The sequence below is a fragment of the Vulpes lagopus genome, chromosome 15, assembly GCF_018345385.1.
Source record: "Vulpes lagopus strain Blue_001 chromosome 15, ASM1834538v1, whole genome shotgun sequence".
In the NCBI taxonomy this organism is placed as follows: domain Eukaryota; kingdom Metazoa; phylum Chordata; class Mammalia; order Carnivora; family Canidae; genus Vulpes; species Vulpes lagopus.
In genome coordinates this window covers 31,581,443-31,608,845 of record NC_054838.1, presented here as the reverse complement: position 1 = coordinate 31,608,845, position 27,403 = coordinate 31,581,443, and positions in this window count along the sequence as shown.

The window sequence follows — 27,403 nt, the reverse complement described above, 5'->3', positions numbered from 1 at the left end:
GTAGAGCATTAAATAAACATTATTATTGGTGTTATCTTTTTTAAAAAAATTAAGTCAGTATAGTAAAAAGCAGATATTCAGTAAGTGTTAACACTGTCAGATAATGATCCTGATTATTTTCTTTATCACCTATTACACATCCGCTTACCAAAATCTATCACATCAAAGGTAATTAAGTGAATAACTGACATCAGATATTGCTTTGAACTGACTTATGGAACTGGTCACTGTATCTTTTGTGATCATAAGCAAATCCTCTCATCCTCATGGAAATAACAGCACCAGAACTATTTTAAGAGATTATATAATATACTAGACTTTATTTTTTAGCACAGTGAATGGCACATAGTAAGCACTTTACAGAGTACAGCCATTATTATTTTGACGTTATAATTAGATTGACAAATTTATTTTTGTTATTCTCAATCTGAGATAGAATATCCTTGTTTGTTTGTTTATTTGCTGAATTCATTCAGCCTTGCTTGGTGTCTTCCATTAGGACAAAGCTAATGTACTTTTTGCCCTTACTCATGTTACTTGGATGAAGTAACTGCATCCAAGCTTCCTACAGGAGCTGTGAGGGAACTTGAGATAAGAATTTAGTCAGAACTACTGAAAGGAAACTGTCTGTCTCCGGCTTATGAAGATGGGGACACTTCAGTTGGTTGTTATTACTGAGATGTAACTTAATCTTCCTTTTTACCCATTGTCATGTAGATAAAATAACAATAAACATGACACTACAGGAGAAGAAAATATATACCTCTCTAGTTCTCCTCTTTTTTGTCCTAGCCAGCCCCTCATTTATTTAACAAGGAAGGAAAATTATCCTTCCCTCTAATCTCTATAGCTTGCATTGCTTATTTATTATTTTAATTGACAGTGAATCTTAGAGACAAAGCATATCTCAGGCAATCAGGCATTACTTTATACAGCGCTCAGAAGGCATAGGACATTGTGCCAAATGGTGAGCTGTTTTCATTAATAACAATAAAAGCTACTCCTGCAACCCCTTATATCTAAATATTTCTCCCAGATGTTTTGCAATCATTGTGTTAACAGACCTCTGCTACAGCAGTGTGAGCAAACAAACTAGCCATAAGGATGGTAGAGAAGCACTTTAGGGAAATGGCTAAAAATGTCTTCATTTTCAGTTTCACCAACCAATGGGATCTCCCAAAGGAAAATGTGAAACTCTCCAGCTGTCGCTGCTATATTAGAATCCATCATTGCATTCTGGACAGCAGGAACAGCTACAAGGCATGGACAAATCTGGAAGACTTTTAAAAAGAGAAACAAATGAACAGCTCAGAGGAAGAAGGGATTAGTTAAACCAAAAGCAAACTGTGAATCCATTTCCCTAGGGTAAGGCAACTTGGGACAGTGCCTTTCTGCTTCATTCTTTGAAGCAAATGTAGAATAAATCACTGTGTCTGCCCATGTAGAGCAAAGAGCCTGGAGGAGAGAATGCATCTTCCAGAAATGACTCTCATCACCTAGATTCATGCTTCTCAAACTAGAGCAGGCTTACTCTTGGGAACTGTAGGAAGAGGGCAAAAGGTATATAATGTGCCAAAGAGGGGGATATATTAAATGTGATAACATTTATTGTGCATACATTGTAATATTACACAATAATTTAATCCTCATATTAAACCAATGAAGTAGTTATTTTTTTCCTTCATGCTTTTCTACTAATGAGGAAAGTGAAGCTCAAAGTGTTATAAATAACTTCCTCAAGGATGCACAGCTAGTAAATGTAAAACTGGGATTTGAATACACACTGCATGATTACGAAGCCTGAATTCTTACCTCCCTGCTGAATTAATAACTAAGTTAAAACATAACTAAAAAAATAAGTTGGCCATATCTTATGGTGGCATTTATTATATCTTATTGCCACTTATGGTGGCAATTATTACTTTTGTTGTTTTGCTGCTGCTGCTGCTGCTGCTGTTTTGCAGAACTTTAGAAAAAACTTTGGTTTTATTATGGGTTGCTTTGGCTTGTACTGTCTGACCGAGGGTTATGTCGTAATCATCCCTATTAGCAGAGACATTTCTTTTTTTTTTAAGATTTTATTTATCTATTCAAGAGAGACACAGAGAGAGAGAGGCAGGCAGAGTGAGAAGCAGGCTTCATGCAGGGAGCCTGACGCGGGACTCAATCCCTGGACTCCAGGATCACACCCTGAAGGCAGGCGCTAAACCTCTGAGCCACTCGGGCTGCCCAGCAGAGACATTTCTGAAGGAATTTTGTAAAATATTATGTTGACGAATAAGCAAAGCAGAATTTAGGCTGTAGAAAATACATGTATGAAGAATGTCAGCAGTCTGTTGTATATTGCTGGTATTGATAGCATTTGACTAGGGTAGAATAATATTGCCCTGCCAGTTAACCCCTATGAAAAAAGTTTCTAAAAGAAGCTAGGCATACATGGAAGAGCAACTGAATGGAGCACAAAGTTCCAAATGAAAATTTATTAGGCCAGTTTCCAATTATTCCATGTAAAGCTCTGGTAAAGGGACTGGGTAGGAACCTGTGAATTAGAATCTAAGATCTAAAGATTTAGATTTCTCTCTCCTCTCCAGGAAAAGATGACCAGACTTATCATCTTTGACCTAGATGGTTTAGGAACCCAATACAATAACCAGCACCCTTAGACATGTATGCTGAGAAAAGAGGACTTGCATTGCTTTATCAAGTCCTATACATAATGAGTACAGGATATGGAAGAGAGTCAAAGGCAGTTAAAGGCAATACATGACCTTTTAAGCCACATTGGCCCTATGACTTCTAGTCAACATGCTGAACTTTCATGTGGCAGGTTAGAAATTTCTCCTTTCTTCCCTTGGGAAGAGTAGGGAGTGAACGAATGAGAGGCAGCATACAGACTGAAGCAATCCCTACCGCCTCAGTTTCCCCCACGTGGCTTGGTTTGTGCTCAGTAGTCACTCTTATGATGGAACACTCAGAGATGAATCACTGGTGTTTCAGGAAAACCGTCTGTCTCTACATGGCTGCCTATAAGGTCTAGTCATTGTTCTGTATCTTTCTTTGACTAGTGAAATAGAAGGTTTAACTGAAGATCTCAGGAGTCCCATAAATGAGTCACGACAATAATTAACTTCAAAGCCACGTTGTAAATTAAGCCAAAATTCACATCTCCTTATTTTAAATCTACTTGTTATATTATACTGTCCCATATTCTCCAGGCTATTTCACCTCAACAGCTCAAATGTTACAATACTTTATTATGAACTACCCCTAGCCCCCTTTAATAAATTGTTAAAGGAAAAAAAAATAAGAATATAAATATAAAATTCACTTACTCCCCACCTCTGAAGTAGTTTGAGCCTCAAACTCTCTTCTTGATTACCTTCCCTTATTTCCTCTAAAAGTGCTCTCATTTCTGGCCAGCCTTGACATGTGTTCATCAGCTACATCATGGGTTAAGTTCCTCCTGGAAAAGTATATCTAGTTATTTCACTTAGCACACTCTAATGTTGAAAACTAAAGCCCCTAGTTTCTCATGTGTTCATTTTCCCAAAGTTCAGTGATTCTACAATCATATAAGTGTAGAGCTACACTAGTCCTTTACCCAAAAAATTTAGTATAATATGTAGCTATTGCAGCAATAGATATTCCCAAGCAAGGGCGATATTTCTCGTATGTTTTATCTAAATCTGCTGTTATCTGGCAAAATCAAAATAGAAATTACAGAAGGGGAGAAATAGTTATTTTTAGTCTCACTTTGCCAAGATGTCATGAATACATGTGAGTTTTCTAAAGCCACAGTGGTGTATGATCTTCAGAACAGTCATTGCAATAACAATGGGCTTCTATAGGACTATTCAGAAACCCTTGTAAGCCCTGAAGTATTTCTGTAAGTATTTCTAAGTCTGCCTTCAAAGGTCTAATAATAGAAATGTTATTTGCTATACATTTCCCCCAAAACTTTGCTGCCTACTAATTTATTGTTCTTGTTTAATCCCCCCAGACATTTTTCTACTTTCGTACTTCAATGGTAGCAGAAAAAGTCCATTATTTCTGTTGAGCCTGTACTTTCTCTAAACAAGTTCCTTTAGATCTAGTTGAGAAACAAGATGGAAGAGTGATGAGGTGAGAGAAGTCAAGAAAGCAAAGCAAACAAACAAAATTTCCACGATGAACAATCAATCTGGGGGACCTCCCCTTGTCCTAGCATAAACAACCCACGGGCCATAAGTCTCACACAGCAGTGACTTGCTGCTTTAGATAGCCTGAAAGCCTTGCCTGTATCCATGGAACAGAAACATGATAGAGAGTGGAATGACCAGTTAGGATAATAAAGCTCTCCCAGAACCAGTGTTTGAAAAGTCTGTAACTAATGCTTCTGTGTAAGCTGTGCATTCTCTCTCTGGACGAGTAACTTGCCTCCACAAGGACAAGTCCAAAGTCTGTAAGGGAACTTCCTCTTTTCCTTCTGTTCTTCTGACTACTAATTCTGTCCAGGTTTGCTAAATATAGCAATCTAGTTTCTCGGTGTCATAGTTTGTCCTGAATACCTCTAGAAACTGTACTTATATTTTAGGTATGTATTTGCAGGTTTCTGTCTTCTCCATCTTTTTTTTTTTTTTTGTTTTTGTTTTTGTTTTTTTTTTTTGTTTTTGTTTTTTTTTTTTCCATCTTTTTATATATCAGGGCCGCCATATTGTGAGGAGATACTTATTCAAAGTATCCCTATCATTGCTCCAAACTATGAAAGACATGGACAGGAAGGAAAGGTATGTTTGCCCTTTAAACTTAAGGCCAGACTGGCTGAGCATATGATTGCATATCAGGCTAATAACTTTAAGGCAAATTTACTTTGTAGTGAAAGAAAGAGGAAAGCAGGTCTGGAAACATGACTCGGTGCTTCTTACTCAATTTATACATCATCGGTCTCCTTAGGAAGGAAGAGAGGACCAGAAAAAAGACAGGATGATGTGCACTATGGTTTGGCTTGCTGAGATTTATTGACCTTAACAAGAAAGGAATAAGAAGAGGAGGGACTTTGAATGGGTGCCTAATCACAACCAGTAGTGAAGGTCACCCAGTTAAAGCTTTGAGCTCTGAAAATCCAGTTTATAATTTTTTTTTCCTTTGAGTAGGATACGAGTGTGGGTGCAGAGGTAGGCAGAAGAACTGAAGCTTTTTTCTGTCTCAACCTGTAAGGTACTGGGAGAGAAAGGATGTGAGAACTATACTGAGCTGTATCATTTGGGACATGGTGACTAATACATAAAGGGAGAGGCAAAAACCCCTAACGATGGAAAGGAGGAACCACCCAGTGGCTAAGGGCCTTCTATTACAGTATCAAACTCATTAAAATTAGTAGCTATTTGAGCCAACTCATGAGTTAGTGGGAGTAAAATGTGTATCCAAACTTGACTAAAGAAGCCCATAGCTGATTTAAATGATATCAAATAATAATAAATTAATAATCTATTGACTGAATGCTTACCCTATGGCAGACAATGGGGGATACCCTTTGCATACATTACTTAATTAGTTAAGGGTCTGAGAGTCACAGTAATTCTAGGCATTATGTTTATTTTATAGAGAAGTACATGAAAGACTAGAGATATTGAGAAATTTGACCAAGAACACTGAGTTTACAAATGAAAACTTGTGTATCCATGCATACTCACATTTCACTGACCACAAAGGCTGTTTGATAGTCTATATTTCCGACTTTTAAGATCAATTGGAAATTAAAATATTTAATCTTTGGATCTTTAAATATTGGCTCCATTTTCTTCCAAGCACTGAATGTACCAAAACAAACATTATTGTGGGCAGCATTCATCCTATAAGCTGGCTATTGCAACTTCTGCTGAGTGTAATAACTTACAGTTTACAGTAAGAACGTAAACATATAAGTTCAGCAAGCAGGTTAAGAATACAGAGACAGAGACTAGTTTCATGTTTTATGCAATCCCATATGGCATTCTCTTGTAGTTCATTATAAATATTCATTGTTTGCATTTCATGTGACTGGTGCTATGCTAGAAACTGAGGATACAATTATAAATAAGAGATAAGATCTCTTTCCTCATGAGAAAAAGATAAAATAAGGGGCAGATAAGTTTAGCATAGTACGGATTGTATAATAAAGCAAGGGCAAGGTTCTGAGGGAGGACAGAAGAGTAGTCAGGTCTTGAACAGCCATTGTTACTGGGATTATTGGTGTCTAGCTTGAGATATAGGGGAATTCAGCTCACACAGACTTGCCAAAACATGAAACGGTTGTACCTTTTAGAATCTGGAGGTTATGAACAATTCGGTTCAATACAATAAAAGATTGAATGAAAAAAGCCATGGCAGGAGAGCTAGGAAAGACAACAAGTCCTGAGGGGTCTGAAAACTATATTGAGTCCATACTGAGTATGGACTCTATCCTGAAGACAGTGAGGAACAAGATTTTTTTTTTAATTTTGTTTATTTATTCATGAAAGACACACAGAGAGAAGAGCAGAGGCACAGGCAGAGGTAGAAGCAGGCTCCATGCAGAGAGCCTGATGTGGGACTCCATCCCCAGTCTCCAGGGTCACACCCTAGGCTGAAGGCAGGTGCTAAACCGCTGAGCCACCCGGGCTGCACAGGAACAAGATTTTTTGAGGGCAACACAATTTAATTATATTTTAGAATCATCTGTTTCATCACAATATAGAGAAATGGATTGGAGAGATTAAGGCTAAAGCCAAGCAGAGCAAATAAGAGGCCAGAAGGAAAGCAGCAGATAATGTGCCTAATAGAGCATCATTAATAGTGAACCTAAGGGGACAAGGAAGAACAGTTCCCTTGGTGGGAGGCGCTGGGGAGTAACTCTACCTCAAGGCTTCAGGTAACTGGAAGGAAATATTGAGGGAGGAACAGGTGCACCAAGTCAAGTCTTGAAGGACTTACAGCCCCCCCCCCCCCCCCCCCCGCCCATCCTCATTAGTACAGAGAGAGGAAGAGAAGCCAAACAGGTGAACAGATTCGGAATTGGGGTTTAATCATGCTGGCCAATGCCTGAACCAGCGCTGCGCTAAGTCTTAAGAGAAGACACACAGAAAACAAAGATAAGACCTACTGGAGGCTGGACAGCACACGTCCAGGGTCCCCTTCCTGTTGGGCGGCCGAGAGGAGAGCTAGGAGCTTGCAAGTGGGGCCTTCCCTGTTGCCCACATACAGGGGAAAAACAAAAGCCCAAAATAACAAAAACAAAACAAAAGGCCTGAAGCTCAGCAACTCTTCCTAGGTCTGTCAGAGAAATCACAGGGCCAACTGTGGAACCCCAGAAAGGAGACCAACCCCTGCCGAGAAGCAGACCAGAAACCTCCACGGGAACCTGAGTGGTCACGGGGGATTGCTGGAGGCTCAGCAAGGATGCGTTGGAGACTTAAAAAGGGACCGAGTCACGGGGGGACCCACACTCTGGGGAGCTTCACCTGCAGGTTCTCCCAGGGTTGTCCCCGCGAAAGTCCACACCGACCTCTGACTTCTGGGGGTGGGAAGGGGTGGGGCTGCAGATCCTAGAATCCGTCAGAAAAGTCCGAAAGACTAAGCAAATTTAGAAAAGGAATGAAGTAGGTGACCTGCAAAGAGTGCAGGGGAGTTTGAATGGCCCACTGGCCAAACAAAATACAGAAGTATTTAAAGGTAACAACACTGCAAAATAACGAAGCTTACCAATTGTCTATTAGTCTGTTCATAGTAGATATTCAGAAACTTTCCCACAGAATTATCATATTCATAAAGGTCATGCCGTATATTCAGACACAGGCACAGCAAAAATCAGAGATAAAATTGTTTTATAGGTAGTCCAGGTTTATGAGAAATCTCCAAGGTTTTATTGTCTTGGGGACCAGAATTAATCAGGTGATGCTGTTATTTGTGGTTTATCTCAGGGTACAGTGTTATTTTGTCTGTTTATTGTTGCTGTTTTTTTTTTTTTTTTAAGCCTCTGACTGCCTTATGTGAAATAGTTCTGTGAAAGCAGGGTAAAGTGTCAAATTTTATGTTTTTTTTTTTTTTTAATTCTGTAAGTCTTCAAGTACATAACTGACTAAAAATTACGGTGATTATCAATCCTTACCTCACACTAATTGATCCTAACAAACCTATAATTATCTGCAGACTACCTTATCTTCCTCAAATAAACAATGAGAGGCAATCGCACATGTCTGTGGTTCTATCTTTATGTATTATAAAGGTTTGGAAATCACTATTCCTGTCTAGGAAATAGCCTCTTACAATAAATAAGTACATTCTAATACTCTGAATATAACTTATGCTATTTTGTAGTAACATGGTAAAACACTTCTGAGATTTTGCTGTAGAAAATAACAAACAAGCAAAAAAAAAAAAAAAAGAAAGAAAATAACAAACAAAACCAGACTATTAAACAAAAAAAATAAAAGTCACAGGTCTATAGTTTTATAGTGTATCTCTTATTCACTTCTTTAAAAGAGGACCACTCCCTACTGTGTGAGACCATGCATGGGTCTTGAGACAGTTATTTGCTGCTTCTAAGTTTGGCTTTTCTGTTACCAAAATAATGACCTTATAATCAAGGTTGTGTGTGTGTGTGTGTGTGTGTGTGTGTGTGTGTAATTATATGTACTTTGCATAACTTCTGGAAGGCCTAGAAAAAAATGTAAACTCAGAATATTAGTTATTACAGAATCCGCAGTCTACTATGATATCCATGAAACGAAGGATGCTTAATATATGCCCACCTAGGATCATGGAGAGATTTTGTGTAATGCTAACTAAATTCAATTTATATTCATGATGGAATTAAAAATTATAATATGATAATATAAATGAGAGCTAAGGATCAAATGTGATGCACATCATGTGTTTATAACAGAGGAAATATAGTCAGTGACAGTGATAGAGAAGAGAAAGAGGTATAAAAAGTAAGAACAAAAACCAAATAAGAAGTGACCATTTTTCATATCTTCAGTCAAAGCTGGCAGTGACACAGAGAGGAACCGCTAATGGAGACAGCTGGAGATAAAGCAAGTACAGAAGAGAGGGATGGATGCGAGTGGAGAGTTCCACCTGTGGGTTATTAATGTAGGTGGGGATGGATATGAAGGAAGAAATTAGACTTTCTAGGTAGGACCAAAAAGAGAGAAAGCAAAGGCAGGAAAACTAACTAGAGATTCCTGAAAAGACCCAGTGGTATGAGAAGGAGTAGTGAATACTCATAAAAAGAAGGTTGAAGGGTGAGTTGAAAGATTGAAACCTTAGTGAGTCATAATCATTCAGTTCTTGAAAGAGGAGAAAGAGAATATGCAAGTAGGTAAAGCAGTCCCTTCCCATCACATTTTTGTCCTCTCAGTAAATGTTTATCAGGAGCATACCATGGTCATCTTTCACCAGTAGCAGCTTATGTAGTACTTTCTACTTGGAGAGTGATTTCTGTGTCCTACTGTAATCGCTATTGGGGAAAAGCCCAAAACCTTTCCCCATTTCAACTTCTTTAGAATTCATTTCCCTCCCAATACGTTCATTATACTGGTTCTTACTTTAAACAAAATTACCATGTACACCTCAATATTATTGAGCATCCTCCATGAGCCTGGCATTTTGTTGAGTTCTGGGAGTACAGAAATGTCCTCTCTTGAAATAGTCACCTTTCTCTTCATTTCAATAAACCTTTTTTCTACTTGGCTGCCATCAAAAGGTAAGATGCTGCTGAGGTATCCAAGGTTGTTGGCTAATGCAGTCTTCACAATATTGTCCTAGGGACCAGGCCTCTGGGAGCAGCCTTAGAGTTGGAAGGGAGGAAGTTCACAGTAGATGAACCTTGAGAACCATCTGAGCTCAACTCTCTAATTCCCAAGAATACAGTTTTATTATAGAAAAAAATAAAATTGGCTGTTATGCTCACATAAAATTAATTCCACAGTTGTTCTTTACCAATGAATGCATTTGAAGTAAACAATTAACCATTGTAAGTGAAAACAGTTGGTTTATTAGAGGAGTGGGATTCTGGATGTTCCCTGCTTCCTTCCATCCTTCCTTCCTTTTATTTTTATTTTATTTATTTATTTTTGCTTTTTGTTATTCTTGCAACAATATTATTTATTAGATAGTTTTCCATAGAAGTTATTATAAATGTTAATAATACCAAAGAAATAAGTGTTTCTACTTTGTCCTCCCAAAACTTCAAGATGAGAAAATTACTCAGATAAGAGAACGATGGTTAATAGAGTTTTACTAGAGTCTTAAAATGCAAATAAAACATGTACATGGGGAGAAAGCAATGCCTTTTTAGTGCACCAAGCAATTTGCATTACAACTTGGAGCAACTCATCTTCTACATGGTCTTGCTTATAAAAACTGAGTACATATATAGCAATGGTAGGAATCTAGTTTTCATTATGAAAACTATAAAAAAATAAATGTGTGAATATAAATGATCTATTTGTAACCAGACTTCAGGAGCCCTGAAATAAAAGCCAAGAAGCAAGATGGTGTACAATAATATTGCTTTTGAGCATTGATTTATATGATATTCTGGTGCTGGCAGGAGTTCCTCGTTATTATTGCAGCTTAACAAACATACAGCAAGGAGAATTTGGCAGTTACTGTTCACTTAGAAGAAAGCTCATTTCTTATTTTTACAATATGCAGCAGCTGGCAGAGCTATGCTGTCATTTGTACATTCTTCTAACAAATAAGGAAGTGCCTACTATGTGTAAGACATTGAACTAAGGGTTGTCATAAAGCAAGGGAATTAGTTGAAAGAATTCCTAGGAGATGTATATGTGTATGTATGTTTTATATCTTGTTCTCAGATGATCTTCAAAATGCTAGAAAAGACAGACATTCATATATACTCTCCTTGTAGGTTTTTTTGAAAGTGAGTTTTGAGGAACAGTGGTTCCTTGGATGGAAAATAGGTATTTTTAACAGAATAAACAAAAATGTTTGGGGATCATTAGACCACTTTTATACAGTCCTCTGTGAGCTGTGTATAATATTCTGCATTTTGAATCACCAAACTGGCAGTATTTTGCAAGTGTGTTTTAACAATAGAATCTACCCTCTTCTCACCTACTCCCAGCATTGTAGGTCTTATATTTAAGCTATAGACTTTAGGAAATGCTGTATTGCTGAGATGTTGTCTTTTTTTTAAGACTTTATTTATTTGAGAGAGCAAGCAAGAGAGAGAAGGACTAGGGGGAGGACAGAAGGAGAGGAGGCTCTCCTTTGAGCAGGGAGCTGAACACTGGGCTTAATCTCAGGACTCTAGGATCATGACCCAAGCTGAAGGCAGACCCTTAACCAACTGAGGTACCCAGGTGCCCCTGTTTCTTCAATTATGTATATGATGATTAAAAAGGTAGAAAAAGGGATCCCTGGGTGGCGCAGCGGTTTGGCGCCTGCCTTTGGCCCAGGGCGCGATTCTGGAGACCCGGGATCGAATCCCACATCAGGCTCCCGGTGCATGGAGCCTGCTTCTCCCTCCGCCTGTGTCTCTGCCTCTCTCTCTCTCTCTGTGACTATCATAAATTAAAAAAAAAAAAATGTGGAAACTGAGGATAAGGAAGGGAAAATTCTCTGTTCAGGTAGTTGGAATAAAAAAAACACATGATTTTGGGCAAGGCACTTCCCTTCTCTAAGCCTCATTTGTGGAGATGATAGTATCTTCTCCAATTGGGAGAATGAAAAAAGATAACATGCAAAATGAGATAAAGGATATGTGAAGAGATCTTTGGGGTAAGGGTTGGTAGGTGGGAGGAATTCAGCATGGCTTAAGCCTCTCCTGCTCCAGATATACCAGATACACAACCTCCTAACCCTAGATGGAGATATTGCCAACTAGGATAGAGTCCTTTGTCTGCTCCGTTTGGGTCTCAAACCTTCCCCTTGTCCAGCCAGGGTGGAGCACTCCTTGGAAGATGATTTCCAAAAAAAAAAAAAAAAAGGTAGAAAAAGGTTATGATAAAAAGTATCTTATTCCCAGCTCTGGACTCAGAGGCTGACTCTTCATTGTTTCAGTTTTTCATTATTATGGGGGCTTTGTCTGTAACTCTAGATAATATATCTTATTAGCTTAATTTATCAATTTAAATAGTATCTATCGACTCTCCAATATGAAAATAAGTTTTCAGTTCACATGTTTGGTTGCTTCTCTCTCCCTTGACTAATAACAATGTATATTTATATTACTGTTTTATCTTGTCTATTGATTGCCATTACAATCTAATAATTTTATATCCTTATTTTATTCTATCAGCTTTTGATACTATCTCTTAATATTATTTTCCTTCTGCTTTCTGAGGCTCATCATCTGACAGCTCTGTTTTTATGTTTGTATAATCAAAATTCTTAGTATTTGTCTCCTGCAGGCACACTCAAGTCTTTGTGGCTTTGTGCATAGTTTAAATCTAAAAGCTGAAGATCACAATCAACAGCATTTATATTATAATGACTAAGTAAATATTTTCCAGTGATGGACCAAAAATGAATTTCCTTTTGTGTGCATCCAGTGTCAAAACTTTGTGCCACTTAAAGGAGAATGCTCCTAGATATATACTAAATTAATTCTTTTTCTTGCACTGTCATTTGCCTAAAATATACCAATATTTTGAGTTGCCTCATATTTGGTCCATTATATTCTTACACAGTGATTGTGGGTTTCTTTTTTAAGCTTCTAATCACTTTTCTTTTTTTCTTACATCATATATTTTTTAAAATTCCTCTTTCTCTCAAGACCTGAGTCATATTTTCTACTCTGTCAAGTGAATTCCTGCTATCTTCGTGCCTACCTTGCTTTTCCCTGGACTTAATGGAATGGAATCTTTTATACCCCTGTATCCATCTGGACTAGTCTTTTTTCTCACAATTGCTACCTGGCCCAAGACTTCCTGTACTACTACTCCAATTAGATTCACCCTTCCCAGATTCCATATTTTATTTATTCTTCTTGTTTTGATATAGTTAATAAAGTATATCCTAAAGTGATCTTTCATAAAGTAGAATGTGGGGAGCACCTGGGTGGTTCAATGGTTGAGCATCCGCCTTTGGCTCCCGGGGTCCTGGGATCGGGGCCTGCGTCAGGTTCCCTGCATGGAGCCTGCTTCTCCCTCTGCCTATGTCTCTGCCCTACTCTCTGTGTCTCTCAAGAATAAATAAATAAAATCTTTAAAACAAACACCCCAAAACAAAAAGTAGAGTGTGGAACATAATTTTTCTGGATACTTTTGTGTTTACAATATCTTTTCTCATTGTGCTTTGTTGATATTTTAGCCACGTTTCATACACTAGGTAAAAATTGTTTACTCTAAAAATATTAAAGGCATTGCCTCTGTTGTTTTCTAACATCTAGTACTACTATTTAGGCTGATACCAGTGTCATTTTCATTACTTTATATGCCACTTTCTTCCTTCTCTCTGGAAACAATAGTGTCTGGGTTTTGAAATTCTCAAGGATGCAATTAGCTTTTTTCCCCATTATTTTTCTTATCCATCTGTAGGATATTCAGTGGTCTTATTAGCCTGATAACATATCTTTCTTCAACTACAAAGACATTCTCTTTGTTTAATGATTTTCCTTCTATGTTTAATATTCTTTCAAGGAATTCTATTGGTAGCATGTTGGATCTCTTGGTTTGAGCTTCATTGTCTCTTCCCTTCCCTTTTATTTTGTGTCTATCTATTTTTATTGCTATTATTATATATTCTGAGAGATTCTATCGTGTTTGTATTTTAGACCTCCTACCGATATTTTTAAATGTTTTTATCATATCTTTAAACTCTAAGAATAATTTCCTGTACTCTGCTTTTTTTTCTCCATCACATCAGTCCTCACGTTATGGATAAAATATCTCCTCATATCCCTCTGGATATATTAATTAGAGGGCTCTTAAGTTATTTTATGTTCTTGAATCATCTCTCTTTATTCCAGGGTAAATATTTCTGTTTTCAACTGATCCATCAATCAGATGGATCTCTGCTGCCTTGGGCTTTGTGCTCAGTGCAGAGTCAGCTTGGGATTCTCCTTCCCTTCCCTTCTCCCCCCAACCCCCCGCAGTTGCTCACATGCATGCTCTCTCAAATAAATAAATAAAACCTTAAAAAAAGGAAAATATTGATGAAAAACAATATGGCATTACTAATTTTATTAACCATGTGCATCTACACTGGTGCAGGGAAGCAAGTGGAGTTAACAGTCTCACTATGGAAAAAAAATCACAATGGAACAAGTTGGGATAATAGAGTGGCTCTGTTTTGCATCCATAATATCTTAAAGTAATGCTGTTTATTTCCTTCACACTTTGAATTTATAATTATTGGTTTAATTATTTTATATCCCCTTTTCCTAAACTATCAGTATCTTGATCCCACTACATTGTATTCATTCTCTAGTCACTAGAGTTTATCACACTTCAGGGCAGGTGGCAAATACTCAGTGTTTGTTGACTGCATGTCTGAATTAGCTAAGGAATGAATGAAGATTCTTAAGTTTCCCACTTGGTCAGGGAATTCCACCTGTTTATTGGTTTGTTCATCAGAATATGAGGATACTATATATCCATTTTTATTTTTTCAGAGGTGTCATACAACTTAAATACTGTAAGAAATACCAGTGCATTATAAAAATCTGTACTATCTATACCTAACTATTATTATTATCATAATAATATATTTTTATCATAATATCAGCATAATTTCATCATTATCATCATTGTCACTTTTATCATTTTAAATCAAGCAACTATCCATTTCTATCTGTTTAGATCTACCAATTTGATAATAATTTCCAAGTTTACCTGATTGATGCAGCTGTTTTTATTTTTTCACTTTTAATCACTTATTTTAGTATATGTGCTGCCGAAGCGAGCACACTTTTAATCACTTGTGCAGAAAATGCTCATCAGGATTTCTGAAGAAAATATAAACTTACTGGATAAAATAATGGGCTTCTGTCTTCACAAAAACTCTACATGGCTTTAATACAAATGCTACATTCAGAAGATTTTACTAATTGTATGATCAACAAAAAAATAAAATTATATTTATATATTTACTTTTCAAACTATTTTCATATAAATGTATATATTTGTTATTATTGCTCCATAATATAGTTAAGATACATGCTATTTCAATGTAAGTGATGGAGAAATTGAAAACATAAGAGGTTAAGTGATTTTGTTCAAGGTCAGAGTTAATCAGTAACAGTAATAATAACAGCTCAAATATACAATCCCCTAATTTAGCATTTATTTTATTGTATGATATCAACATGTATTCAAACTCTAAGTTGGCCAATACTTTTGTATTGTCATTTACAGGGATAAAATTTCATCTTTTTTTCAACAATAGGAGGAGTGGAATATAGAGAAAATCAAATGCACTTGGCATCTTTCATCTTATCCACCAGCTGTTCTTAGTTCTAATTTATAAAATGGTGTTAACTGGACCCCCAAATAATGAGGCTTTAATGACAGAATGGAATCGCTAATTCTTTTTCCTCAGCCAATTTTTCCTTGGCCAATGAACTAATTATTGAAGAGAACTTAGTTATATTTTCCCCAGTTCACTTTTAGACAATAATCAAAGAAGCAGGAAGAAACGTGATAGTGTCTGGGGACAGTTATGGCAACTATTTTGCTTGCAGCTTAAAAGTCATTAAAAAAGAAAAAGAAAAAGGCAAAGTAGTGGGAAATGGGTGTTACTTTCCACATACAGAGCATTGCCTGACTTATATGGCCAAAAAGCAAAGTCATATATGGGGAATCATTGTCTCCAGCAAGATCATTAAAGAAAATAAATGCTTCCAGACCAGATGGAAATGTTAGAGAGTCGGACCTAAATTAGGGGAACCATTGGCCACATGTGAATCCCAAACTATATACATAAGCCTGATCTGATTAACTGTTTTTAAAATTGTCTTTACAGTGAAATTTAGAGCACAGAAGAAAAAAGGATGGCTTTCATAGGGTACTGAGAGTTTGGGTCTCGGGATGGAAATATGAGAGTTGTATTAGACCACCCAAATCAACCAGATCTTTATTTAAAAAATGGTAATTACCTTTGTTGAAAGATTATTATGTTTTAGGAAGTGCTAGATGCTTTGCATGCATTATATCAAATCTTAGCAATAGTCTTAGAAGATGAGATGAGGAAGCTGAGTCTTGTGAGTAATTGATTATGAAAATACTTACCTTTGAAAACTTATTAACTAGTGACTATTTTTTTTACCCTCAAAGCAACCTTTTGCTGTAAGCACTATTCTTTTTACCCTCATCTACAAATAAGAACATTGTAGCCAAAGAGATTAAACAACTAGCTCAACGTTGTATTTGTGAAGAAGCTAGAATTTGAATATAGGTAATCTTGTTCTAGAGCCTGTGTTACTAATCACCATGCTAGACTGAAAAGAACTGAGGAGTATGACTGTTTTATTTATCACATAGCAGAAAGTCAGTAATAACTTGCTTTTAAATAAAGAAACTGAAATTCAATTAGAAAGAAAGAAAAGAAAGAAAGACAAAGAAAGAAGAAAGAAAGCTTGCTAAAGGTTGCTCTGTGTCTCTGAATGAAAACTTATGTCACATTGTTCCCAACAAATATATCACAAAGCCAGATCTAGGTTTGGCCTTATTGATCAGCCTATTAACATTCTGAATGGTAGTAAAGATGATCTGTATAAGATGGAGCATGATAGGAGTCCAGAAAGGAAGGGGTCCAGGTAAGTCCTTCTTGGGGTGTTATGCATATGGCATGGTGAGCCCTGGAAGGCAAATTGCATCTTTTCAGTTAGAAAACATACATGTCATACTCCTCTCTGCTTTTATTTTATTTATTTTATTTTTGTGTTTGGTTGGTTATTCCAAAGCTTTTGGTTAAATAAAATATTTTACATTGTATTTGAAAGTAACTTCAAATTCATGGAAAAGCTGCAAGAATAAGAATAGTACAAAGAAAAAAAAAAGTAAGATAAAATAGTACAAAGAACACCCGGTACCTTTTACCTAGAGCAACCTATTGTTAGCAGTTTATTCCATTTGCTATACAATTTGTGTACTCTCTCTCCCTTTCTTTTACATTCACATATTCTCTATGTACCTAGTCATCTATTTATGTACATATGTTTTTGGTTTGATTTTGGTTTCTGAATCATATGAGAGTAAATTGCATATATCATAGCACTTTGATTCAAAATAGTTCAGTGTATATTCTGAAAATTGGGATGTTTTCTTATGTAATCCAAGAGTGTTACCAATTACATTAAATATGATGATATAACATTTTTCTTATATATTATCCATATTTCACTGTCATCAGCCAAATAATGTCCTTTATGACATTCTTTTTCTTATGGTATAGTTTCAAGTTGAGGATAAATATTGTACTTAATTATTATGCCTCTTTAGTCTTCTTTAATCTGGGAAATTTCCATGGCTTTTGCATGTGTGTGTCTTTTATGTCATTTATTTTTTTTATTTTTTATTATTTTTTAAAAATTTTTATTTATTTATGATAGTCGCACACACACAGAGAGAGAGAGGCAGAGACACAGGCAGAGGGAGAAGCAGGCTCCAAGCACTGGGAGCCCGATGTGGGACTCGATCCCGGGTCCTCAGGATCACGCCCTGGGCCAAAGGCAGGCACCAAACCGCTGGCCACCCAGGGATCCCATCATTTATTTTTTTAAATAGCATTTCCTTCTTTTAAAAATAGGACATTCCTGTCCCTTCTCCTCCTCCTCCTCCTCTTCTGATGATTCCTCATGATTAGATTCAGGTTACACATTTCCACCTTGAATACTATGTGGGTGGTACTGTAAACCTCTCAGGAGTATCACATATAGATGTATATACATCTGCCACATTGATCAATCTATCGAGACACTGTTTTATTTCTCCCTGGTGTAGTCACTACTTTTCCTTTATTCCGAGTAACTTTCAGGAGTATACTTTAAGAAATGGTGTGAATAGCCTACTCCCTGATCCAAATTTCTCTCTACATTTAACATTGTTTAATGTTACTATGATTGCTATAAAGAAGTAATTTTCCTAGCCATGAGCCATGAGCCATGAGGTCTAGTTGTGCTACACATAAAACAGGGCCAGCTGCATTTGTCTGGTTCTCCTAGAAACAGATACCACAATGGTAATAAACATGCAAACATTGTGTTAAGGGAAATGGATGTGATTGAAAATAGGGGAGAAAGCTGAAGAAAGCTGGAAGTACACCAACTGAGCTGCAAGCGTGAACTGCAGTCAAGGAGAGAGTAAGAATGGGGCTGGGTGAAAAATGTCTGGATTGCAGTACAGGCTCAAGTGGTTTTAGCAGATGCATTGAGGAAGCATGAGCCAAAGGAGGCCATCTGATGGGACTCATGCCTTCCAGAAATAGGGTCTGCCTTGGTAGCCCAGCTATACTTAGTCATTACCTGCATACAATACATAGGCTGTGGAAGTCATAATCCAGGTTCCCTGTAGTAGGAAGCCTTGAGGGCACATTTCACTACTGTCTGAGTAGCTCTTAACTTTTCTGAACTTCATGTTCCTGCTATCAAGCCTAACTACAATGCCCTTTCTTCCTTATAGATAAATTTGAGAAATAAAATGATGTAGATGAAAGCACTTTGTAAAACTCTATTCCAATCTAACAGGATTTTTATTACTATTACTATTATTAGAAGTGTCACAAACACTTACTCTATGTAAGGAACTGGGAACAATGAAATCTCCCCTGGGTAGTGTCTATATTTAGTCATTTATTTGCACATAAGGTTAATGGAAAGACTTTGTACTGAACTTATCTCTGACTCCTTTTTTCCTATTTCTTTCAAGGTGATTTGCTTTAGAATATAAGCATTGGTGAAGAAAACACTCCTTGATAGAGCAAGCATGGAAGGGTAATTTTAATTATGCTTGGAGGGGCTTGCCAATAAATGCTATGAAGTCTCATAACTGTCTTATCAAATTTAAAACATTTCAAGCCAAACTAGTTAAGAATCTTTACGTGCTTTGCATATAAATAGTTTTATTTGTTCGTTCTAACAGAGGTTAAAATATGTGCTGGGATACTGTCTTCTTGGAGGTGCTATATAAAATGAGAGAAAGTACAGGCTTTGTTGCTGAGAAAGTGCAGATCCTAGATAGCTTATTTAATCTATTTACACTTCCCTTTCCTCATATCTAAAATGAAAATAATAATATGTACACTCTGTGATTGATGTAAGCAGTAGATATAACATGTTTAAGGTGCCCAACTCAGTTCCTGGGAAATAATAGATACAATAAATGCTGGTCATCATTTTTCAATCAAGAAGTGTCTGTTAAGCATCTATTATGTATTAGTCACTATGCTAGATGCTGAGCCATACAATACTAAATAGAATGAGCGACAACCCTTGCCTTCCATTACAATCTCCTGGGGAGTACAGACAAATAAAGAAGCGATTCTGCAGTGTGAAAAAGACCTTGACAGGGTAAAAACAAGGTGCTATGGGAATATATAGAAGGGTCATTGAATGCAGAATTGGGCAATCAGGAAATTCTCACTGAGGAAAAGACACATGTTCCAGGAGAGCCCTGAGCATAGTAGAATTCAGTCAGCCAAACAGGGAAAGTAAGAACAGAAGAGAATTCTCAGCAGAAGAATCAGCATCTGCAAAGCCCTGTAGGCAAGAACAAGCATGATATGTTCAGGAAACTGGAAGTATACTATGGGAGGGATTGGAGGTGGTAAAGCAGTGGGAGAAACAAAGTTCATGAGGTGAGAAGGGCCTGGAAATCAGTATTAAGGGATTTGTATTACCGGACTGTAGCTAAACCCTGATACAAAGCAGATACTGGGCGATTGTTGAAGAAAGAGATATTTTTATTATGCTGGTTTTTTTTTTTGTTGTTGTTGTTTGTTTGTTTTGTTTTGAGGTAGTCACTACCTTTTTACCAAGATATTCTTTGAAAGGAAGAGTGTGTGTCATATAGAAACATTTCTGGGTACTCCCTGAAAGGTAGTATCACATATGAAATTCTTCTAGTGGCATAAAGATCACAAGATCTCTGAAGTTAGAATTATAATATGAGATTAGTGTTTACTTCCAAAGAATTAAATGGGTTCTCTAAAGAGTTCTAGTTTTCTCACAGGGGTGTCAATTTTATTTCCTTGTTAATTAAGGGAGTCTGTGAAAAGAGTCCAAGATCCTGTTTAGCTGACCCAAATAGAGCCTACATGATCAGAGATTGGAGCATACAGAAACACACACATGAACTCCTTCCAAAGCAGTTGTTTGAAGTGGTCCAAAAAAAAAAATCTACAGGCTGCAACTTTGATCAAAGAAAAATTAAGGATAATCCCCAAGTCAAACTGAATTCTCTGTGGGTATTTGTGGCAATTTAACTGAAAATTGTATACTATCAAATCCCCATGGTGTATGTTTGAGGTTTGAAAAGACATGAATAATCGAGGAAGATGGAAATTTGTGAAGTCCAAAGATGTTTATTGATAGGGTTTATTTCACTTTTTCCAGGCCAAAGAGTTGAAAAGGTTTTCTCTGCTTTTCTTTAAATACTTGATCCACTCTAAAGAGGACAGCTGGATAATCCCCACAGACAGGAAGAATTACTGACTCACCAAAAGTACATAGACATGGGGACATCGGTGTGGTTCCAATTGCTATCTACGTGATTAGTTAGTGTATCTGGCCATCACTGTCCATTTTTAAAATATACCAGTCAGTTGTTTGTATTAATTGATTCCCGATGTTCCATGGTCCCTGATCCACATCTGTTCCAATGAAGGGACTGTATAAAGGTAAGACTTATGCCATATAATACTAAACATCAAATGAGAGCTTTAAAAGCCAGTCATTTGCCTATATGTCGAACCGTTTCTAAACATATGTTTGCAATTAGCTAAGATCTGACCATAGGTTACAGTGGGAGTGGCAGCTGTTCCATGGAAGCATTGTACAACAGTGAAAAAAGGTGCCAGACAGAAAGAGAAGCAAAGGCAGTTCATACTGGGGCTCCTCAGCAGAGTGAAAGAAATGGCTCCCAACCAGAAAAAAAGCCCAGGCCAGGACTCATTCCAACAGGGTTGTGCTTGAGTGTAGCCAGTCAGACCTGATGTTGACCTTCAGCTTTGCCACTTACTGGTTGTATAGCTTTGTGCAAGCTGGTTACTTAACAGTTCTAAGCTGTGGTGGTCTCACCTTTGAAATGGGGAGAATGGTATCTAATTTCCAATTTGTTGGAGGATTCAGTAAGATAACCTGTAAAATACATAGTATGCTACTAGATCTTGGTAACTATAATTATGATTATTTTTGTTGCTATGTTATTTTTAATAATTATATTAGTCATAGCAGAACATCATCACTGTCACCATCTCTTGACATGTCCTCCTTGCATGGCTGATAGTTGAATTTACTTAGTTCAATGCATTTGCCTTAAAATGATCTAAATGTTTAAAACAAACCCTAATGTAAACAGTCCTAGTTTATTGGTATATATATATTATATATATATATATATATATATATATATATATATATATATATATCAAGGATGTAAGGACCAAGTAAGGTGAATAAATAAATTACAGTTTGATGAAATGTCGGTATGTGAATGACACTAAGGGTATCCTGGATAATAGAGTAATTAAGTTAATCTCACTTAACCTACTGAGAGATTAAAAGGAGACCCAACCTGAAGTGATGGCATTTGCACCCAAGGTGTGTATCAGTGGCCTTATAATCATGTTAGATATAGTTTTAAAATAATAACTCTTTTTTTTTTCTGGTGTGACTTTAAACACAACCAAACGTAAAAAGTTGAATAGTTATTAATTTAAATAAGGTCTTTCCCTAATGATCTAAAAACAAAGAAAAATTTTTCCTGGATATTTTTTTTAAAATCCTTATTTAAATGTTTGAAAGAATGAATTTGGGAAGACTGATGATTTATTTTCCTCATTTGCCATCACTAGGTCTAAATTTACCTTGTTAATTTACTTTATTCATTACATAAACCACATGTGGTCATTACTAAAGGTTTTATTAAAAAGAGTATGATAATGTGTACAAAAGACATTTAACAATAGTAGTCTATAAAGTGATCAAATTAAATACTTAGGGAACTGAAAACTTTTTTTTTTTTTTTTATTTATTTATTTTTTTTTTTATGATAGTCACACAGAGAGAGAGAGAGAGAGAGGCAGAGACACAGGCAGAGGGAGAAGCAGGCTCCATGCACCGGGAACCTGACGTGGGACCCGATCCCGGGGCTCCAGGATCGCGCCCTGGGCCAAAGGCAGGCGCCAAACCGCTGCGCCACCCAGGGATCCCGGAACTGAAAACTTTTAATGGCAGGGCTGCTACATTAAAAATGTATGGTTTATTTCTCATTGCATAAGGACATTTCCCTAAATTATAATGCTAATTTAACCCTGTAATATAGCTATTCCACTCTATAAATATATTATTAGTTTGACTGATTTGGTTGATTTGTTTGTCTTTGCATAGTAGATTGCATTTAAGTTTCATGGTAAACTCTTCCCATGAAAAAATTGGAATAATAAGGCAGAAATGCCCTAGATAACAGGAGAAATATTGGGAACTAATTTCCTGTAAGGTCTACCAATACAACTTAAACACTTGTGGAATTTCTGCAATGTCTATCATAAAAAGAGTGCATTATCACTGCACTTTGTGACTAGAAAGACCAAGTGAAGCTGCCTGTATCCAATTATCTTAGCTGTCATATTAGCAAGTATTTATTGAATGCCTAAATTATAATAATCAATTTTCTGCAAACTATGAATATAAATGCATGAGGGAATGCATTTTTCTTCTTCAAGATGTTTTAAATTTAAATAGAAATGAAAATCTTCTCTCTAGGCATTGGTAGTAAACAGAGAACAGTAAGATATTTGGTATCAGAATTTTAAGTTAAAAGTGATACTGATTTGTGAAACACTATTGTATGGCAAAATAGGCAGTTCGGTCTTCAGAAAGGACTTTAGAGATGGTATAGGATGTAGATAGGTATGTACAGGAGCAAAGGGTCCTCCAGACAGTGCAGCATGAATAGAAGCAAAGATTAAAAATAACAGAGTAGATACCAATATTATAGGGGGGCTTCATTATATACCATAGATTTTGTTATAGGAAGTGTTGAACAAGGCTTAATTCATTACTGCTACTCTAAACTACCCTAGTAGAGGGTTTGTCCAGAGGAGGTCATTCATATCATCCATGAGGTTATAATTTTATAGCTCCTTCAGATTAGGGTCTATGGAGATATCTTTTTTCTGGTCTTCCATAACCCCAAACATATTATGGTAACATAATGGGAATTCAACAAAAATTAATTCAACAAAATAGAAATGACTATGCTTGCTTACAAGTTGTCTACAAAGTGAAGAAGCAAAATTTCATTAGGCTAAGTAGGTCATTTGTCTTAAAAGATCTGCTTATATCTGAAGGGATAGAAATCTTTGGTAGGCTTTGACTGTTGGATGTTTTATGTTTTATTGAAAGCATTTAACTGTATTTCGCAAGGTAAACATAAAAGAAGGTTAAAAGGAGTAGTCTTTTAGATAGCTAGGTAGCTAGTGTTTGACAGTATAAATTGAATCTGTCCCTTATCTTATAAAGACAGAAGACACTGAGAATGAGTAAAGAAAATTGGACTTCTAAAATGATAAAATATTCAATAACTCTACTGGAACAAAATCTTGTTTTTCATAACTTGATTTCTAACCAAATTTATGTTATATGAAAACAAAACAACAGAAAACCCACTGCATAGAAAACACTTCAGTCTCCTGTTATCTTTTAAAACATAACAAAAACAAATTCAATATAACAATTGGAAACATTAATTGGGTTTCTACAATGAACCTACTTCCTTCTAAGCGCTTTGCTTGTCACCTTGTTATCTTTACAATGACCCTATTTTATATATAATGAAAATAAGGCTGAGAAAGATCAATGTGTGTCAAAAGTTCTCTGAGTATGCAGAAGACCTACTTCAAATCCCAGGTTCTCTGAAAACTTGTGCTCATCCCCTTTGTCTGTATTTGAAAAGCTTTAAATATTTGTTTATTATCTGGATATTTATGATATCTGAATATCACATGAATTATTTTTATTGTGGTAAAATATGCATAACATAGAATTTACCATTTTAAACTTTTTTCAAAGTATTATAAGTGGCATTAAGTATATTCACATTGCTTTCACATCATCCATCTCAGAACTTTTTCATCATTCCAAACTGAAATTTGGCATCAATTAAACACTAACTTGCCATTAATCCTTCCCTCTAGCCCCTGTTAACCACTATTCTACTTGCTGTCTTTATGAATATGACTCATCTAGGTACCTCATATAAGTGGAATCATCCAGTATAATTTTTCCTTTTGAGTTAGGCTTATTTCACTTAGCATAATGTTTTCAAGGTTCAAACATGTTATTGCACATATCAGAATTTCAATATTCCCCCTCAGTTTTATTAAGGTATAGTTTACAAATAAGAAATTGTATACACTTAAAGTGTACAACCTGATGACCCGATACAGGTGTATATGTGTGATATATTCACCACAGTCAAGCCAATCAACAAGGCTTAAGAACATTCCATTATATGATGTAAACCCCATTTTATCTGTTCATCAGTTGATGAACATTTGAAGTTGTTACCATCCTTTGGCCATTATAAATAAGGTTGCTGTGAACATGGTTGTAGAAATATCAGTTCAACTCCCTAATTTCAGTACTTTGGGTATATACCCAGAAGTGGAGTTGCTGATTCATATGACAAATTGAACTATTATATTTTTACTTAATGCATTTCTACAAGCTACCTCATTTTAAATTAAGTGAATTGTTTTAAAAGGAAACCTTATTATCACTGATATAGTCAGAATAAGCTTGGTTATGCTGCAATAAACAGTTCCTACAGTACAATTTTATATCTTGCTCATTTGAGATATCTCATGGGGACCATGGAGCAGAGGGGTAGGGTAGTTCAGCTCCACACGGTCACTTAAAGACCCAGGCTGGCAGGGGCTTCCATTATTCTTAGCAGAACAAGGAATAGTCTACCAAATAGGAATAGCCTTTTATTCTAGGTACCTCAAACTAAACAGGACACTATTTTCAATGAATGATAAAGCATGACGATAATTAAATGAAGATGAAATAAGATTCGGAAGAAGAAAGTGGTTCATTTACTTGTCTATTTACACAAATATTTATTGGTTATTAAGTGCTGCTCCAAACACTGAGAATACAAGAGGTAGAAATGGGCCATATATATCTTCAAAGAATTTACCAGCTTATAAAGAAACACAGACATTAAAATGAAAGGTATCAGATTACTAAAAATTAAATTTTGAAGCATTTAGCCAGGTACATTTACAGTAACATGAGTGGAATTAAAGAAAGGGTTTTTTATGATCTTATTTATTTATTTGAGAGAGAGCACACAGGTGCACAAGCAGGGAGAGCATAGAGTCATACAGCTTATCTAACTTTTTCACTGATCTTTTTTTTCAGAAATTTAATTAGACAAATACAGATTGCTTATGTCTAAATATCTATATAGGTGTATATCTTTTCTAACATTACAGTGACAAGTTGGAATAATCAAATGGTTTTTTTGCTCAGAAACTTATGAGATCCCATACAACTATTATAACTATTATAAACAGTACCATGAAAGAATCTCCAATATAAACAGAAGATAATTTTTTTGAATTATTAATTTATTAAAAGCACTTTAAAATAGTATGTAGAGAATAAAGTCAAGTGCATGCATGGGTTTATGTGTAAATTTGAAGACCATATAGCAAAATGTTAACATTGGTTATTGCTGGGTAGGATGATTGCTTTGGGCTTGCTTCTTTAGATACCTGTTATCTAAACCCTCTCAACAATTTTTTACAATTCACTTATGTTATTTTTACCAGCAATCCCCCTAACTCTCCTCCTGTTCATCCCCACCCCTCCAAGAAAAATCAGCACATGACTTCTAACCACAGAGATTAGAAACAAAATTTTTTTTAAAAGTTGAGTTTCTATTATTTGTAAATCAGGAAATCTGCATTTTTGCCATCCTGTGAGAAATCAGATCTGGCAATGCTGGATGTTGAATTTCCTCAAAGCAGTGGTCTAGAAGCAGGAACAGCTGTACCTTAGAGAAGAAGTGGCCTTTCCAAGCCTCCCCTGGCTTATCTCATCATTTTGTCACTTGTCTGGGCCTTTGGTATAAGAGCTTGCAACACTTGTCTTTTTCCATCTGTTCATCCCAATATCAATGTTTTGGTATTCTTGACCACTCTGTGCCCTTGTACAAGGTAGTGTTAGCTAAATAAATAAATGAATCACAAGGGAAAACCAAAAGGAAAACTAAAGTAGTTCTTAGTTAGAAACCATGCTTATTACAGAAGGAAGAGATGACAAATGATAAAGAATTATATGATATATAGTCTAAAAAGTGTTTTAAAGAAATTTGAGTAGGAATATTGATTCTACTTATTCTGTAGTAAATTGAGAGCACTATAATGCCTTTCAGAACGTCTTATTGTCTGCATATAACTGTGCATACACATGCGACACTATTTATTTTCTGCATAATCTTTTTCTTTTTGTTTTACCTTTCTAATTGGATCTGTTCATGGCCCCATTTTAGTATGTTTCCATAATCCTCTGGACTGCAATTCAATGACACCACCTCCCAATAGACAAGTGGGCTAAAGAAAGCACCTGAAATGAGTTGTGTCTGCCAGATTATCTTTTCTGCTAATTAAGACTCCAATCTGTGTATGATGGATTGAACAGAGAAGCAATGTGAAGCCAGAGCTATGGTGGATATGCACGTGCCAAGGTAGAGGGAAGGTCTATAGAGAGAATGGATGAAATGCTTAGAGAGAAACAGAGATGGTAAACAGAGGAAGTAACCTGAGCCCCTGTTTCCCAGGTCCTGACTCCAGGCTTTATGATTCATGCCCCATGAAACATCTGTACCCTTCCAATCAATTCCCCTTTTGGATTAAACTACTTTGAATGACTTCCACTTTAAGTAAAATTTAAAAATCCCAATCTAAGACAGTATCTAATAATCACTAAATGATCTATGCTTGATTTATATGTGACTTAAATTCGGCTTCAGAATTACAGAGAAAGATTGACCTTGAGAGTTCAGAGACTATTTTCTAGGCTTCTAGACCAATTTCTTCTTCATAAAATACTTAGCACGACGATATTACTAATTTTCCTTCATCCTTTTTTTGCTTACCTCCAGCAAACAGGATTTTTTTCTTATAATGGCTCTTTAAATTTTAGTTTTCTCTTTGTTCTCTATATCTGTCCTTCAATAAATGGATATATTCACAGCATTCCTCTTAA